The following is a 19,637-nucleotide window of genomic DNA, read 5'->3' on the forward strand; positions in this document are numbered from 1 at the left end:
GCCATCTAATCAGGCAGGTGGTGTTTGTTAATTGACTACCATCAGTTAACCATCACACTGCTGGATTAGATATACATTACCTGAACTGGGATAATTCCCCTGTTACACTGCTGTTATCTTTCCAATCCAGGATATTTGATAGTCGGTCCAGGTCTGAAGATCTTTTTTTATTTTTTCAAATAGAGGTGGGTAGTTATATTGGTATAATAAATTGTATGTGTTTGTTATGTATATTCCTAAATATTTGATGTGTGTTTGGGACCATTTATATTTAAAGTTTGCTTGTAAGAGCTTGACCTCTTGGGCAGGGAGCGTTAAATTTAGTGCTTCAGACTTGTCATTGTTTATTTTGTATCCTGAGACCTGGCCAAAGTGGTCTAGTTGAGATTGTAAATTTGGAAGAGATATCAGTGGGTTAGCTAGTGATAGTATTATATCATCAGCAAATAGTGAGATCTTGCAGTTTGTATCTCCTATCTGGATACCCTGGATATTTATATCGTCTCTGATTATTGCCGCCAGGGGTCCGATCGATAATGCGAAGAGGAGAGGGGACAGTGGGCATCCTTGCCTAGTAACATTTTAAATTTTGATGGGATCCGAGTCTCCTCCTGGGAGTTTAACATAGGCAGTTGGGTCCTGTAGAGGGCTCTAATGCCATCTAGGAATGGGCCCGGGAAGCCAAATTTTAACATTGCCTGATCTAAAAATGCCCACTTTATTCTATCAAACGCCTTTTCAGCATCTAAACTTAATAGAATCGTTTTTGATCTGGTCCGGTGCACATGGTCCACGATATCTATGACCTTACGGGTGTTGTCCGAGGCTTGTCTGCCTGAGACAAAGCCCACTTTGTCCAAATGTATTAATTTTGCTGAAGATTTTCAAATCTGAGTTTAACAGAGATATGGGTCTATAACTCCCACATTGAAGAGGATCTCTGCCCTCTTTATGAATAATCGCTAGGTTGGCCATTGAGAGTGAGGTCGGGATTTCCCCACCTTCCATAAAGGTGTTGAACATTTCAAGGATAAACGGGGACAGCACCGCTTTGAACTTTTTGTAGTACAGGTTGGAAAAGCCGTCTGGGCCTGGTGTTTTATTAGTTTTGAGTTGGCTTATTACTTCTGCAAGTTGTTCCTGAGAGATTTTTTTATTTAATGTCTGCGTATCTGCCTCTGATAGCTTTGGAAGGTTGCATTGTTTTAGATATTTTGATATTGCCTTAGACACTGTACGTGCATCTCAGTTAGAATCTAGATTGTATAGTTTGGTATAGAAATTTGAGAATTCTTTCGCTATTTCTTTTTCTTTGTATGTTGTCGCTCCTGTTTTGGTACGGATTGCTGGGATTTGAGATTTAACTCTCAGACCTCTTAATTTATTTGCTAGGAGCCTGTCAGCCATATTGCCCTTATCATAGAACCGTTGGTTTGTCCACCTTAGCGCTCTCTCTACCTCTTCTAGTTGTATTTTTTTGAGCTCCTTTCGAGCTCTTTCTAATAATTTATATAGTTTTTTTGAGGGGTTCTGTTTGTGCTTTTGTTCAATATTGGCCAAATTGTCCTCTGCCACTTTATATTGTTTTCTTTTTTTTTTTTTTATATGCTGCGATAGAAATAAGGTCCCCTGTAATTGAGGCCTTGTGTGCCTCCCAGAGCATTGTCGGGGAGGACACTGAGTCTTTGTTTAGTCGAAAATATTCTTTGAGTTTTTGTTTAATTACGCTCTCTGTTTCTTGCGAATTTAACAGAGTCGTTTAATTTCCAGGGACATTTACTGTTTTTGCTAAAGGGCAGGGAGAGTGCTAATTCGATAGGGGCATGGTCCGACCAGGATATAGATCCTATGTTAGACTGGGCGGATGCCTGGAGAATATTTTTGGTACACAAAAAATAGTCAATCCTCGAATAGAACTGATGAGGGTCCGAGAAAAACGTATAGTCCCGCAGACCTGGGTGCTAGGCTCTACATATGTCTAACAGGGAGAAGCTTTGCATTATTTCTTTAAACTCCTTCGCTTTTTTGAGAGTTGATCTGGAGTGTCCAGACTCCGAGGGGTCTGATTTATCCACTTCCGGGATACTTGACATATTAAAATCTCCTGCTACAATCAGTGAGGAGAGGGATAGCGGGTCTAAAGACTCCAGGATCTCTGTCAAAAATTCAGTTTGGTGGTCATTCGGAGCATATATGTTACATAGGGTTACAGGAGATCCTGAGAGGGAACCCTGAATCACAAGGAACCTGCCTCCCGGATCTTTGACTATTTTTTCCATTATAAAGGGAGTATTATGTTTGAATAGGATAGCTACTCCTCTTATTTTCACGGAGTAGGAAGCATAATATGCTTGGGGATATAGATGTTTGAATGAGTTTGGGTGGGGGGTATTTGAATTAAAGTGTGTTTCTTGGAGGAAAAGTATATCCCCCTTTCATAGATATTCATAGATATTAATTTTATTGAATCTAGGGAAGCCATGTATGTCTATGTTTGTGAGCACGTATGGGCTTATCCACTTTCTCAGGGTGGAGGCTCGATTGTCGTAGTTCTCTTTTTATGCCGGGGTTTTCCATTCCTTGTTTTTAGAGTCCCGCTAGTGGTAGATATGGATGCCTGGGGGGGAGAGGAGGGGGGAGGAGGCTGGGAGCAAGTGGGGGGAGGGGAGAGATGGGGAGCATAATGAAAATGGGTTCCTTACAAACCCAGTGTTGGTATCCTCCGTCACTCTAGTGAGGAGGTGTTTGGGCCTACTGCCCATGAGAGAGATGCCTATGTGGTCCGCACAGGTGTGGGTCAAGGGAGACGTCCCTGACCCCCTGCAGATTTATAAAGTGAATAAAACCATTTAAGCTTTCTTGGAGAGAGTATTTTTAACTCTTGAATCCTAAACCTCATAGGGATTTGGCAGGACATTGGGGTGTAGGGGGAGGGAGGGAGGCAGGCCAAAACCACGGGGGGGGAATTGGGTCAGATGGGGGGTGTAAGAAAGCCGGGGGGGGAATGTGGGGCAGGGGAGTGCGGGGGGGGTGGAGACATCGGGGAGGGGAGGGTCTGGGGGTTATTATGAAATTCGTAGGGCATTCACAGTATACCTTGCAAATAGTAATATCATACATTTTGTTTTTATTAATACTTTTATGTACGTTAGTATTCTGTGCTTTCTCTCAACCCAGGGGGAGCATGTGGGAAAAAAACAACAGGAAAAAACACACTAAGTGCAGACAATAAAGTGCAATGGTTAAACTATATTTGAAGCTTGGCTCTAATGTGCTGCCTACTCACAAGATGTCAGTAGGATAAAGGCAGTGGCGGGATAAGTGGAGTCTGATGAGTCTTTCAGGACACAGACAGGAAGCAGCTAGGACTTGGATATCAGGTGCAAATGTACATGGAAAGATAAAGAAAAACCTCCATGGTGCAGATCAATGGTATAAAGGTAATTTTATGTATTGCTAAAAATTGTGCACTTACAAGGTTAAAATACAATGAGAGCGTTTATCACTTAATAAGTGAATAGGAGTATTAAAGATGGTTGCAGCAGCTCACCGCACCGCCGACGTCCCGAAATGGCTATGTCACAGGCTTTCCGTGATTCCCTCTTCACCATGCAGTGTGGGGATCGCCTCCAGCAGTGTCTCCGGCGCGACACGTCACTTCCGGTGGGCACGATCAGCTCCGTCGCGTCACTTCCGGTCCGGCACAGGATTGACAGCTCGCAGCACCAATTCTCTCACTTCCTAGGCGGGTCCACTCTACGCGTTTCGCCAATAAAATGGCTGGCTTCGTCAGGAGTATGGAACCCCCCCTTCATGCTTTACCTTATTTACCCTATTTAATTGCCGGTATTATTAACCTATGAAATGCTGCCATGAGACCTATAGCTATCTGAGAACGTTGTTAGATGTATTCACATGATCAATTTAAAAAGGGGAATAAACAACCAGATAGATGTTTGGTGAAATACTCTAATGGTTAGTATTCTGTGGACACGTGGGGGGAGTAGGGAGGGGGGAGGAGAGAGGAGGGAGGGGGGGAAGAGAAACCCATTTTAATTTATATCAGTCTTCAACAGATACACTTAATACTTTAGCTATGTCAGCAGAGAAGGTTATATACAAGTAAGCAGTTTACTTCCATTTTATATTCATTCCCGCAGCTTCTGTGTACATCATCCCCTCCCCTCAACTATCCCCTCCGGGGGGATCTTAATAAAACCTACTATCCTCATCGGGTAGGGAGGAGGAGAGAGGAGGTAGGGGGGGTGGGAAAGGGATGGAGGGGGGGTGGGAAATGGATGGAGGGGGGGTGGGAAAGGAATGGAGGGGGGGGTGGGAAAGGGATTGGGGGGAGGGGGGAGGAGAAACCCGTTTTCCTTTATCTCAGTCTTCAGCAGATACATTTGTTACATTAGCTATGTCAGCAGAGGCGGTTATATACAAGTAAACAGTTTACTTCCATTTTATACACATTCCCGCAGCCTCTGTGTACATCATCCCCTCCCCTCAACTATCCCCTCCGGGGGGATCTTAATAAAAACTACTGTCGTCATTGGGAGGGAGGAAGGGGGGGAAGGAAGGGGAGGGAGGGGGGAAGGAAGGGGGGGGAGGGGGGAAGGAAAGGGGAGAGGTGGGGAGGAAGGGGGAGAGGGGGGGAAGGAAGGGGGAGAGGGGGAGGAAGGAAGGGGGAGGGGGGAAGTAAGGGGGAGAGGGGGGGAAGGAAGGGGGAGTGGGGAAGGAAGGGGGAGGGGGGATGGAAGGGGGAGGAGGGGGGGAAGAAAAGGAGGAGGAAGGAAGGGGGGAAGGAGGGGGGATGGGGGGATGGGGGGAAGGAAAGGGGGGGAAGGTAAGAGGGAGGGGGGGAAGGAAGGGGGGAAGGAAGGGGGGGAATTAAGGAAGCGGGGGAAGGAAGGGGGGAGGGGGGGAAGGAAGGGGTGGGAGGGGAAGAAGGAAGGGGAAAGGAAGGGGGAGGGGGGAAAGGAAGAGTGGGGGGAGGTGGGAAAGGAAGTGGGGAAGGGGGGAGGGAGGAAAGGAAGGGTGGGGAAGGGGGGGAAGGGAGGAAGGATGGTGGGGGGGGAAGGGGGAGAGGGGTAAAGGAAGGGGGAGGGGGGTAAAGGAAGGGGGAGGGTGGAGGTGGGAAGGAAGGGGGTGGAGGGGGGGAAGGGGGTGAAAAGGAAGGGGGAGGGGGGAAGGAAGGGGGGGAGTAAGGTACTGAGCAGATAAATTAAAAACCTTAGAAACATCAACAGTGAAAACTATGTACAAACAGGAGGTTCAATTCAATATTCCCATAACCTATATTTACTCCCCCCCCCAGAGGGATCCCCTTAGAAACCTCAGTCTCCACTGGTAGATTTTTATGGTCAGCTTCGGGCACAACCCCCAGGGAAAAAACCAAAGGCCATTGAAGGTATTTTCCGGCCAGGTATGAATAGAAACAGACCTGACATTTCAGATTCAGAATACACTGGCGACACACTTTATTCGAGCTCGGCTAGTCCCACGAATTCGGGTATACCCGGGTGTATTGAGGTTTGTGACTGTTTTCTGCCCGAGTGCATTGGGTTATTTTCCAGGCAGGGATTGAAGCATTTTTTTCCCGCTGGCTGCAATACTGCACAGTATATATATATATATATACTGCATTACAATTCATGAATTTATGCCATCTGGTAGACACGCGAAGCATTGCAGCCTATTAAATCCTAATCATTATCATTTAACAGATCAGCCGCCCGTCAGCCAGGCATGAACCCAGGCTGGGAAGGCAAACGCAACGGGGCTTGTCAGAGGTGAGGAGCGGCGCATTCCAGGTATCTGCCAGGTACATACCGGGTATTTGCTCGAATAAAGTGTGTCGTGCAGTACGTGTCCTCCCCTCAGGTGCCCTAATATCTCCACCTCCTTGCAGATTTGGGGGTACTCCTTCTCGGGGCCCCCCGAATGTCCTGAGATTCGTTAGGAGAGCTCTTCCAACCCCCCTCCTCCTCGGGAGCATAGAGCGCAGACAGATCCTCCACGGAGACAACACCCCCCAGGGGGCGCCGATTGGTAGGTGCCACCTCGATACTCTCCGGAAGACACTCCCTAATATTGGGGAGAGAAGCTGGGCCCCAGAGGACAAGGTAGGGACAGGGTATTAGTGGAGGGGGCAGGAGCGGAGGGGTCAGGAACGGGGGTGGGGTGACCGGAGCAGGGGAGAAACAGCAAGGGATATGCGGCAATCACAACTTGAACCGGACAAGGGGGGGTGGGGGAAGGGCCACCAAGGGGGGGGGGCGACCGTCTGTCCAGAGTGGCATCCATGTGACCGGTAGTAGAGGGGCAAGGTGGGAAGGACACGAGGGGAGCCCACGGTAGAAGGGGGCAGGCCAGGAGCAAGACAAGCAAGAACAACCCTTCCCCTCCGGCCGAATGGGGATGGATAGAGAGGTGTTAAGGGTGCTCTCATGTGGCTCTCAATTCCGGGCAGCCCAGGGCTATGGTGGTGGCGTCTGATTCTTTATCAGGGCTCAAGGGGCTGGAGGTAATAGATGAGGCAAAGCAGCTCCGGGGACGGTGGTGTTCGTATTCTGGTTCCTGGCTATTAAGACTCCGTGGTTCTGGGGACTCTCTGAGAGACGATCCTCTCAGAAGCTCTATGCGGGAGCGCAGGGTGACGGGAACTCGGCTCCTCCTCCTCTTCTCCCTGGATTTCCAGCCCCGGCAGACCAAGTGATTTTAGAATGGCAGGGGCGGCTTCTGGTCTTGAGATTGACCTAATCTTGCCGTTCTGCTGTACGATCAATTTGAACGGGAATCCTCACCTGTATCGGATTTTTTGGATGTTTAATATTTTTATTAGGGGCTTCATGTCGCGTCTTCGTTGTATGGTGGCTCTGGAGAGATCATTATACACTTGAAGGGCTTTGTTGTGGAAATTGATTTCCCCTCTCTCTCTGCACACTGACATCAGTTTTTCTTTTATGGAGTAAGAGTGCATCCGTATGGTGACATCTCTTCTCCTTCTAGGATCCTCCGAGCGGGGACCTAGTGCTCTATGAGCGCGCTCTATCTCTAAGTCCCTGGTGGCAAGCTCTGGGATCAGGGACAGGAACAGTTCTTCCAGATAAGTTTTGAGATTCTCCCTTTTTATTTCTTCAGGGATGTTGCGGATCCAGATGTTTTGGCGGTGATCTCTGTTTTCGTGATCCTCAATGGATTCCTTCAGGGAATTGATTTCATATCCCAGGCGGCATATCTCGTCCTCCGCAGCGGTTTGGGAGTAAATCACCTCCTCCAGACTAGTTTCAACCTTGTCTGTGCGCCCTGCCATTTCCTTTATTTCAGCTTTAACCCCAGTTATAGCCATTTGTAGGTCTTCTTGAAAGTTGTGCCTCATTTTTGTTGAAAATTGTTCAAATAGTTGTTCCAAATAGGCTTTTGAAACCTCTACTGTCTCTTCTGTCTCCCGCAGCCCCCCCTCAGCCCCACATGGGTTCATATCAGTCCCCTGAGAATTTTCTTCTGCGCCATCTTGGGAGTTCAGTTCCTCAGCCCGTCGGTTTCTGTATGCTCGCACAGAACTTAGCAATGTGCTGATTCACTGCTCTTTTGAGATATTTGCCATCTCTAGGCGTTTACCCAGTCGGTATTGTTTTTATTATTTTTTTTTATTTGTTCTAGTTGCTTTTAGGCAGGGAGTCTTGGGAGCTCTTCCCTCAAGCAACCATGCCGGCTGACGTCACCGGAAGTCCAGCTGCAGTGAAATTTTTAATAACACTTTACCACTGAAAAAGGACAATGAAGTTAGCAGGATAGGAACTTGCACGGGGAAACCCAAATAAATTTCAAATCTATCACCTTAACCACTCGGCCATGACTACATAGCTGATACCACCAAATTCTGTCAAACAGAAGGCTCTTGAGCGGATATGGGTAGCACTCACTTTTGAATGATGACAAATATGAACTATCAATATGTGGACTATGGCAAAAGTATCAACAAAATAAACATGTCTAGGAAAGAGGTATTCAATAATCTTAATTGACAAAACAAAGCAATACCAGGAGTGGGGTTTGAACCCACGCAGACATATGTCCATTGGATCTTAAGTCCAACGCCTTAACCACTCAGCCATCCTGGTGGTAACATAGGTGTGTTGTCATCTGGATAAAATGGACTTCAGCAATGTACAGTATGTCCTTAAAAGTCATATATGAAGAATGAGAACAACATAGCTAAGTGACTGTGCTTTCTGCAGCCTTTTCACCTGTTCCTGGAAATGCTAGAGTTTTTTTTTGCAGCAAGATTATGCTGAACAGGCTTATATATTTACTTTTTGTAAAAGAGTGATCAGATATCATAAATGGAGTAAAAATGTCTAGTTTTCTTCTACTCAGTCAGGGGAAGTGCATTATACATTTATTACAATTTGCGCCTCCTAACCCATCTTTTAATCTTCTTGATTATTATAGATAGTTTTCCTTCATGGAGCATTTCACGGTGAGTTATCTTATAAAGTTGGGATATTTTTCAAGGCCATGGTTGACTTCCAATGAATAATGTATGACATTGAATGTGAAAGTCTAGGAAATAATATACATATTGTTAGTCTTTTTAGATAGATTGAATATAGTAACACTGCACTAGAATTATGATTTCCTAAGCACTGATTAGTTCCACTTTCCAAGCCTACTCTTCCTTACCATATATATATATATCAAACATACAGGATGTATTTTTCTATATGAGATGGGCGGGGATAGCTACATACAGTATTTTGTCCACAACCACTAAGAGAGCCACCAAAGGTCAGTACATAGCAGTAACTGAAGAAGTAGTTACGTATAGATAGAAAGATGAAATTTTCCTTTGACATAATATTGCTGCCTGTATAAATCTAAGTTATGCAAATATACAATGTATTCCAGTACTAATATCTTATTGTCTAGCCAAATGTCACGGGAGCCCAGCACTTTTAACACCTTTTATACCTTTCAGGTATCATTCAATAGGCAAAACAAGATAGTGGAATAAAATGGGGTTTATTTGAGTGAAACTAACGGACAACAATGAATATAAAATACACAGAAGAAATATACACTTACTAGGGGTCTGGGGTCGAAAACTAGCCTCAAATAAGTGCAGGGCGCCTTCTTTGAAAGGCTTACCCTGACTGGGAAGTCCTCCCTGGCTTTCTGGTACTCTTTTCAGGTAGAATACCCAACCGTGACTGCCGCCTTCTATTTTCAGAACTTCGTCCCAGCTTCTGACTTAGGGGCCTATGCAGAGAGCTCCGATAAATCAGTTCTTGCCAGGTTTCCGCCAAAAGTGCCTCTAGATATTCAGGAAGCTGCGGTAACCTGGCGTACAAAAAAATCCGCCAAACGTTTGGCGAGAAGCCTTTTTTCGCAGCGCATCGCCAGTTTCTCAAACTTGTGCAATTCTAGGAGCCCTGATCAGCTTCTTGCTGCTGTTCGGGGCTCTAGAATGGCAAATTTACCTCCAAATTGCCCCATCTCAAAAAGTTGGAAATAAACTGGGGATGAGCGAATCCGCCAATACTGCACTTAGTAAAAATGTGGCATTCATTAACCATGGAGACAGTGATGGCAGATACAATAGATTTGTTCAAAAAAAGATTGACATCTTTTTAGATAGGAAAGGTATATATACCAAATAAGTATACTTGGGAAGGATGTTGATCCAAGGATTCATCAGATTGCCAATTCTTGAAGTCAGGAAGGAATTTATTTTTTCCCTTATGAGATATCATTGGATTACATGACTCTGGGTTTTCTTTGTTGCCTTCCTCTGGAATAATAAGTAAGTATAGATATAGGATAAAGTATCTGTTGTCTAAATTGAGCATAGATTAAAATTGATGGACGTACGTCTTTTTTCAACCTCATCTACTATGTAACTATGAAAAAGGAGTAAAGGGAAAATGGTCTAACTTGGATGTCAGAGATTAGAAAAGAAGAGTCGGAGGGCAATTGGTGCAAGAAGAACAAGGACAAAGCAGTTTCCACCAAAAAGTCATCGTTTTTATTATTTTGTTTTGTCAAAATCATTTATTAAAATATTGAAGAGAAGGAGCAGAAGAAAAGTTCCACTGGTAACATGCAGTGCATGGTGTTAATTCTATTTACATGGAAAAAAAATAGAAAGCTTTTTCCTGATTTTTTCAAAATCTCCAAAACCAATAGAAAATGACACTATCTTTAGTTTAAAGAATTAACAATTGTCTGGTCTTTTACACAAACCCCTCTTAATTATAGTGTGGGGACAAAGGAACATGTAGTTTTTGTACTTCTTGCTAAACTGTGATTAAAAGCAATGAAGTGATTGTTTTCATAATCATTTCATTCATTCAGGTGAAGATTTGAATGATTACCAATAATAATTTATATGGCAGATATACTAGCAGAAAGTACATTTGTTCTTAATGAGAATCATTCTGTTTCACAAAAGATTCCATAAAGTTTACATTTAATTAATTTGTTAATTTTCTGTAAACTTCAGGGAGTTACAATTATTACAGTACATGAATAACCATTTTCAGTAAAAGTCAAGCTAAGTTGTTTTTTTCTTCAACAGGCTTAGAAAGCCCTGCTTTGCTTTTGTGAATGATAACAATAAAACATTACAAATGCTTTTTCATAACAAAAAGCTATTTGTGATGAAGTGTGATAATAAGTTGAACTATAACATTGATTATTCCAATTATATTTAAACAATTTAGTTTTGGCAGACTGTAAAGAATGTACACATCTCAATACATGCAGTACTTAGCACAGTCATTAAGAAGAAGTCAAATATTATCTGTAATTATAAAGTGGAAAAATTCCCTCACTCTCACACTAAAGTGCTCACTATCCTTTGTCACCTTAAGTTATTTCTGTAGGGGTAAACCGTTTCTCCTCTATTTTATGTTGTGCAAAGTATTGCACACAAATGACATCTTAGCACTATGTTGCAGCATAGAGATACTTATCAATATAAGACAATGCATTTATTGAAATGGAGTCCTTTATTAAATGTTTTACAGCCAGCAGCACCCTAAAATGTTTAACTTGGAAAATGTTTGAAGAATTCAGAGTGTTTTCTTCTTTAGTGTGCCACATATTCCAGTAAGTAAAGATTGCTTTGCCAAGCAGATACAAACAAAATGTAAAGTGCAGTGACGTTTTTAATAACACTTTACCACTGAGAAAGTCAACGTAGTCAGCTGGATTTGAACAAGCGTGGGGAAACCCAATGGATTTCTAGTCCATCACCTTCACCACTCGGCCATAACTACATAGCTTGTAGCACAGAATTCAGTCACACAGATGGCTCTTGAGCGGATATGGGTAACACTCACTTTTGAATGATGACAAATATGAACTATCAATATGTGGAAAAAGTATCAACAAAATAAACATGTCCAGGAATAAGGTATTCAATATTGTTAATCTGTAAGACAAACAAAGCAATACCAGGCGTGGGGTTTGAATCCACGCAGACATATGTCCATTGAATCTTAAGTCCAACGCCTTAACCTCTCGGCCATCCTGGTGGTGACAGAGCTTTGATCATCTGGATAAAATGGACTTCAGCAATGTACAGTATGTCCTTAAAAGTCATATATGAAGAATGAGAACAACATAGCTAAGTGACTCTGCTTTCTGCAGCCTTTTCACCTGTTCCTGGAAATGCTAGAGTTTTTTTGCAGCAAGATTATGCTGAACAGGGTTACATATTTACTTTTTGTTAAAGAGTGATCCCATATCATAAATGGACTCAAAATGTCTAGTTTTCTTCTACTCAGTCAGGGGAAGTGTATTATACATTTATTACAATTTGCGCCTCCAAACCCATCTTTTTATCTTCTTCATTATTATCGATAGTTTTCCTTCATGGAGCATTTCACGGTGAGTTATCTTATAAAGTTGGGATATTTTTCAAGGCCATGGTTGACTTCCAATGAATAATGTATGACATTGAATGTGAAAGTCTAGGCAATAATACACATATTTTTAGTCTTTTTAGATAGATTGAATGTTATAACACTGCACTAGAATTATGATTTCCCTAAGCACTGATTAGTTCCACTTTCCAAGCCTACTCTTTCTTACCATATATATATCAAACATACAGGATGTATTTTCCTGTATGAGATGGGTGGGGAAAGCTACATACAGAATTTTGTCCACAACCACTAAGAGAGCCACCAAAGGTCAGTACATAGCAGTAACTGAAGAAGTAGTTACGTATAGATAGAAAGATGACATTTTCCTTTGACATAATATTGCTGCCTGTATAAATCTAAGTTATGCAAATATACAATGTATTCCAGTACTAATATCTTATTGTCTAGCCAAATGTCACGGGAGACCAGCACTTTTAACACCTTTTATACCTTTCAGGGATCATTCAATAGACAAAACAAGATAGTGGAATAAAATGGGGTTTATTTGAGTGAAACTCACGGACAACAATGAATATAAAATATACAGAAGAAATACACACTTACTAGGGGTCTGGGGTCGAAAACTAGCTTCAAATAAGTGCAGAGCGCCTTCTTTGAAAGGCTTACCCTGATTGGGAAATCCTCCCTGGCTTCTTGGTACTCTTTTCAGGTAGAATACCCAACCGTGCCTGCCGCCTTCTATTTTCAGAACTTCGTCCCAGCTTCTGACTTAGGGGTCTATGCAGAGAGCTCCGATAAATCAGTTCTTGCCAGATTTCTGCCAAAAGTGCCTCTAGATATTCAGGAAGCTGCGGTAACCTGGCGAAAATAATCAAATTCGCCTTTTTTTTTTGGCGTACAAAAAAATCCTCCAAACGTTTGGCGAGAAGACTTTTTTCGCAGCGCATCGCCAGTTTCTCAAACTCGTGCAATTCTAGGAGCCCTGATCAGCTTCTTGCTGCTGTTCGGGGCTCTAGAATGGCAAATTTACCTCCAAATTGCCCCATCGCAAAAAGTTGGAAATAAACTGGGGATGAGCGGATCTGCCAATACTGCACTTAGTAAAAATGTGGCATTCATTACCCATGGAGGCTGTGATGGCAGATACAATAGATTACTCTGGGTTTTCTTTGTTACCTTCCTCTGGATCAATAAGTAAGTATAGATATAGGATAAAGTATCTGTTGTCTAAATTTAGCATAGGTTAAACTTGATGGACGTGCGTTTTTTTTTCAAACTCATCTACTATGTAACTATTAAAAAGGAGTAAAGGGAAAATTATCTAACTTGGATGTCAGAGATTAGAAGAGCAGAATCGGAGGGCAATTGGGGCAAGAAGAACAAGGACATAGCAGTTTCCACCAAAAAGTCATCGTTTTTATTATTTTGTTTTGTCAAAATCATTTATTAAAATATTGAAGAAAGAGAAGGAGCAGAAGAAAAGTTCCACTGGTAACATGCAGTGCATGGTGTTAATTCTATTTACATGGAAAAAAAATAGATAGCTTTTTCCTGATTTTTTCAAAATCTCCTAAACCAATAGAAAATTACACTATCTTTAGTTTAAAGAATTAACAAGTGTCTGGTCTTTAACACAAACCCCTCTTAATTATAGTGTAGGGACAAAGGAACATGTAGTTTTTGTACTTCTTGCTAAACTGTGATTAAAAGCAATGAAGTGATTGTTTTCATAATCATTTCATTAATTCAGGTGAAGATTTGAATGATTACCAATAATAATTTATATGGTAGATATACTAGCAGAAAGTACATTTGTTCTTAATGAGAATCATTCTGTTTCACAAAAGATTCCATAAAGTTTACATTTGATTAATTTGTTAATTTTCTGTAAACTTCAGAGAGTTACAATTATTACAGTACATGAATGACCATTTTCAGTAAAAGTCAAGCTAAGTTGTTTTTTCCTTCAACAGGTTTAGAAAGCCCTGGTTAGATTTTGTGAATGATAACAATAAAACATTACAAATGCTTTTTCATAACAAAAAGCTATTTGTGCTGAAGTGTGATACATGCAGTACTTAGCACAGTCATTAAGAAGAAGTCAAATATTATCTGCAATTATAAAGTGGAAGAAATCCCTCACTCTCACACTTAAGTGCTCACAATCCTTTGTCACATTAAGTTATTTCTGTAGGGTTAAACCATTTCTCCTCTATTATATGTTGTGCAATGTATTGTACACACATGACCTCTTAGCAATATCTTGCAGCATAGAGATACTTATCTATAGAAAACAAAGCATGGATTGAAATGGAGTCCTTTATTAAATGTTTTACAGCCAGCAGCACCCTAAAATGTATAACTTGGGAAATGTTTGAAGAATTCACAGTGTTTTCTTCTTTAATGTTCCACATATTCCAGTAAGTAGAGATTGCTTTGACAAGCAGATAAAAACAAAATGAAAAGTTCAGTGAAGTTTTAAAAACACTTCACAGCTGAAAAAGGTAAACGTAGTCAGCAGGATTTGAACCTGCGTGGCGAAACCCCAATGGATTTCAAATCTATCGCCTTAACCACTCGGCCATGACTACATAGCTGAAAACTGTGATTTCTGTCCCACAGTTGGCTCTTGAACGGATTTGGGTAACACTCACTAATGAATGATGACCAACATAAACCAACTGACCTTGAGAACATTTTCATAAAGATAAATACATGACTTGTTTGTACACATTGTTTAAACAACATTATCTTTGTAAAATGAAGCTGCTATTGGGATCTTGAACAATGACGAGAAATACTTTTTGTTAACCACATTCAATGTACAGTATGAAACAGATCTCAGGCAGAAAAAAAAGATTAGGGGTTAAAAGGAGTAAAGGGAAAATGATCTAACTTGAATGTCATAGATTAGAAGAGCAGAGTCATAGTGCAATTAGGTCAAGAAGAACAAGGGCAAAGCTCTTGAGCGGATATGGGTAACACTCACAGATTAATGATGACAAATATGAACTATCAAGATGTGGACTATGGCAAAAGTATCAACAAAATAAACATGTCCAGGAATGAGGAATTCAATATTGTTAATCCCATGCAGACATATGTCCATTTGATCTTATGGCCAATACCTTAGCCACTCGGCCATCCTGGTGGTGACATAGAGATTTTGTCATCTGGATAAAATGGACTTCAGCAATGTACAGTATGTCCCTAAAAGTCATATATGAAGAATGAGAACAACATAGCTAAGTAACTGTGCTTCCTGGAGCCTTTTCACTTGTTCGTGGAAATGCTAGAGTTTTTTTGCAGCAAGATTATGCTGAACACTGTTACATATTTACTTTTTGTAAAAGAGTGATCCCATATCATAAATGGAATCAAAATGTCTAGCTTTCTTCTACTCAGTCAGGGGAAGTGCATTATACATTTATTACAATTTGCGCCTCCTAACCCATTTTTTAATCTTCTTGATTATTATAGATAGTTTTCCTTCATGGAGCATTTCACGGTGAGTTATCTTATAAAGTAGGGATATTTTTTAAGGCCATGGTTGACTTCCAATGAATAATGTATGACATTGAATGTGAAAGTCTAGGCAATAATACACATATTGTTAGTCTTTTCAGATAGATTGAATGTTATAACACTGCACTAGAATTCTTGGACTCCGGAAGGAATTTATTTTTCCCCTTATGAGATATTATTGGATTATATGACTCTGGGTTTTCTTTGTTGCCTTCCTCTGTATCAATAAGTAAGTATAGATATAGGATAATGTATCTGTTGTCTAAATTTAGCATAGGTTGAATTTGATGGATGTACGTCTTTTTTCAACCTCATCTACTATGTTACTATGTAACTATGTAAAAGGAGTAAAGGGAAAATGATCTAACTTGGATGTCAGAGATTAGAAGAGCAGAGTCGGAGGGCAATTAGGGCAAGAAGAACAAGGACAAAGCAGTTTCCATCAAAGAGTCATCATTTTTATTATTTTGTTTTGTCAAAATCATTTATTAAAATATTGAAGAAAGAGAAGGAGCAGAAGAAAAGTTCCACTGGTAACATGCAATGCATGGTGTTAATTCTATTTACATGGAAAAAAAATAGAAAGCTTTTTCCTGATTTTTTAAAAATCTCCTAAACATTTAAAAAATGACACTATCTTTAGTTTAAAGAACTAACAAGTGTCTGGTCTTTTACACAAACCCCTCTTAATTATAGTGTAGGGACAAAGGAACATGTAATTTTTTTACTTCTTGCTAAACTGTAATTAATATTAAAAAATGTTGTATGGTGCTCTAAAAAAAGACCGCAGTACGATGAAATTATGTTAGGAATAATGAACCCATATATTGTATAACTGTCAAACAAGATGTAAACTGGTAGATTATGATCCCACGTAGCACAGTTGTAAGGATATGTTCATAACCACCTGCCGGTGACCAGTAGATAAAACATCCTATATCATGGGACAGTGATGAAGTATCAGAATAATATCCAAATAAGTTAGGTCAAACTGGAATAAACTCACATGGGATGAATGTCCACGATATGCAGTAAGTCCAATGTATCCAGCGACCCCAGAGTTATGTGTGCCTACGTCTGTAGATGAACACCAGAGAGGAAGAAAAAGAAAAAACGGAGCACTATTTCCAGTGCTGACGAATCAGCAAATAACAACAAGGATGCGTTCCCATAATAATAAAGCTAATTTAATGGATCAAAAATAATGAACAAAACACACCAACGCATTTCGGACTATGAATAGCCCTTTATCAAGGTGAATGCACAAATACCATCAGGAGTGTGATTTATACAAGATCGTGGCGCCGTAGGGACCAATCACCATCACTTCTGGGTGCGTCACATGACACGGAACCCGTGACATCAGCACGCCGGTGGACGCGGCACGAGTGCATAGCCAATACCACCGCGCGACGTCAATGCGCAAGGGACAAGAGGGGCACGGCATAGGTGTCCAACCACCAGTGCACATAGCGCTGGCTAAGGTACACTGTAATGCCGAAAGACACCCCTCCAAGTCCATCTGATGGAAACAGCGCATGACGTCAGCGTGTCAATCGACGCGGGACAAAACGTCCCAATGCCTCGTGTCGCTAGGCAATAGGATCCCCATGCGTCACGATAAAGATACACAAAGACAAAACTTTATTCATACTAAACAGTAACACTACAGACTAATTACAACTAAGGACATACACAAACATTAAAATCAAAGTATAAGAAAAAGACTTGAATTAAAAAACAATTAAACAATAATTGAATAACATCCTTAGACATTAGGTATACATATATCGTAATTACAAATGGTAAAGTGCTTGTAAGGGTTTGGTATAACATCAAATATATACTTATAGAATAAAATAAGGTCACATGTAAATATAAACAGGACCTATTTCATAACACAAATATAATCATTCTCAAACCCAGTACACAGAAAGAAGATGAATTGAGACTATAATACCAATGGTGAAGCTTATCAAGCTTATTAAACATTTGAAACATTTAAAGCTCTTTTTAAAGATAAGTAGTTATTTAATGCATCAAAAAATGCAAACATTAATAATTAATAAATATAACACTTTTGGACAACTTGTATTTTTGCTGTATTACGTAACAGGTAAGACCTTGTAAAGAAGCACATTTATGTATCAAAAAGAAGAGGCCCTATATCCCAGTCTGAATTTAGACCATGTGGGATACGGGTTTGTAGAGTAAAAATCCAATATAATTCTCTTTTATTAAGGATATTTAGTCTGTTGCCTCCCCTAATTGGACATGGTACATGTTCCTTTGCCAAAAATGACATATTCTTCACATTGCCCATACTACAATTGCTGAAATGTAGGGGACACAGGGTGATTGAAATCTTTTTTAGTGATCAAACGTAGATGTTCAAGTATGCGTACTTTTAAACATCTAATCGTCCTTCCTATATATTGTTTACCACAACCACATTTTAATAAATACACCACATATGTGGTATCACAATTAATAAAGGAATTTATGTGATATTTTTTACCTGTCTTATTCGAAGGAAATTCAGAAGTGCTCTCCATATGTTTGCATACTTTACATTTTGAACAGATGAAGCTACCCTTAGGTAAATTCTTTAAAGGAGCCTTTGCTGTGGAGAACAAACTAGTGGAAACATGATTAGCGATAGTCTTAGCTCTTCTAAAGACCAATTTGGGCCCTTCTTCATAAATGGAATGTAAAATTGGATCTGCAGCTAACACTCCCCAATGCTTTTTAACTATCTCCCTTATTTGGTTAGCTTGATTATTATGGATGAGAGTGCGTCTTAGATTTTTTATGAGTTCTATCTAGCAGAACAGTTTTGTCCATATCCTGAACTTCTAAAAACGCTCTATTTAAGTCCTTACTCAAGTAACCCCTGGCCTCAAAACGCTCCATCAGATCCTTGGACTGTTTAAGAAAATCATCATCATTTGTACAAATTCTTCTCAATCTAATGAGTTGACCTTTTGGTATACCTTTCATTAGAGATCTAGGGTGACAACGGTCAGCACGCAAAAATGTGTTACGTGAATTTGTTTTGCGATAAACCGTGGTAATAATATTCTTGTGCATATCAATAGAAAGTAATAAATCTAAAAGGTGAATGTGATGAAAATTATAATTAGTGGTGAATTTTAAATAGAAATCATTATCATTAAGATATTCAGTGAACAAAACAAGTGAGTGCTCATCCCCATTCCAAATAAAAATAAGGTCGTCAATATAGAGCCTGTAAAAAGTGATAAAGTGTCTATAAGGATTCTTATCTCAAAACACGTGGACCGACTCTCACCTACCTAGGAAAAGGTTGGCATATGATGGGGCAAAACGTGTGCCCATTGCAGTACCACGTGTTTGGAGATAAAAATCCCCATCAAACATAAAATAATTATGTGTTAATAGAAATTGAATTGCATTTAAAATAAATGTGCTCTGTGCCGATGAAAGATCTGAATGCTGTAAAAAGAACCTGACAGCTGCCAACCCATGCTCGTGTACTATAACAGTATATAATGATGTAACATCAAGAGTAAGCCAAATAAAATTGTTTTCCCATCTGATGGAGTTTAATTGGACCAGGAGGTCACCACTGTCTTTAATGTGAAGGTAACTGTTGTACCATAAATTGCAAGAAATGATCAACATATCTTGAAACACCATCTCCCAAAGATCCAATACTGGAGACTATTGGACTCCCAAGTGGGGAGACCAATGTCTTGTGGATCTTTGGGAGATGGTGAAAGATAGGAATAATGGGGTAAGGACGAAACAAAAACTCCAATTCCCTAGCATCAAGGACACCAAATATAAAACCCTCATCCAAAAGAGTTCTAAGCTCTCTGATGAAGGTTGCAGTGGGGTCACCTCTAAGTAAAACATAAGAGGAATTATCGTTTAATTGATGGAGTGCCTCAGTTTTGTAATCTATTTTATTTAACACGACAATCGCTCCCCCCTTGTCAGCACCCTTGATTACCAGGGAGTTGTTTGCCTTCAAAGTATTGAGTGCCAATCTCTCCCCTTGGGTGAGATTGTCAAACCTCTGTTGTAAGGGTGATATGGAAAAGGTGTAGCCTTTGGATAAGAGGGACAAATCGCGCTCTATAAGTTGTTCAAAGGTAGTAAGACAATGACCCTTCATGTGCAGTGGGTAAAAAACGGATCTATTTCTAAATCCAGAGGTTCGTCTACCTAAAA

The 19,637-nt window shown here is 40.6% G+C and overlaps 3 non-coding genes across 3 annotated transcripts; all 3 read right to left on the minus strand.

Moving 5' to 3' along the window:
- Positions 1–8,043: 8,043 nt before the first annotated feature.
- Positions 8,044–8,126, minus strand: TRNAL-UAA (transfer RNA leucine (anticodon UAA)). Its single transcript has one exon. It is a non-coding gene; the product is annotated as a tRNA-Leu (tRNA).
- A 3,334-nt stretch (positions 8,127–11,460) lies between these two features.
- Positions 11,461–11,543, minus strand: TRNAL-UAA (transfer RNA leucine (anticodon UAA)). Its single transcript has one exon. It is a non-coding gene; the product is annotated as a tRNA-Leu (tRNA).
- A 2,863-nt stretch (positions 11,544–14,406) lies between these two features.
- TRNAS-UGA (transfer RNA serine (anticodon UGA)) lies at positions 14,407–14,488 on the minus strand. The gene has a single exon. It is a non-coding gene; the product is annotated as a tRNA-Ser (tRNA).
- Positions 14,489–19,637: the final 5,149 nt, after the last annotated feature.

Source organism: Ascaphus truei, chromosome 15, assembly GCF_040206685.1.
Source record: "Ascaphus truei isolate aAscTru1 chromosome 15, aAscTru1.hap1, whole genome shotgun sequence".
Taxonomy (NCBI): domain Eukaryota; kingdom Metazoa; phylum Chordata; class Amphibia; order Anura; family Ascaphidae; genus Ascaphus; species Ascaphus truei.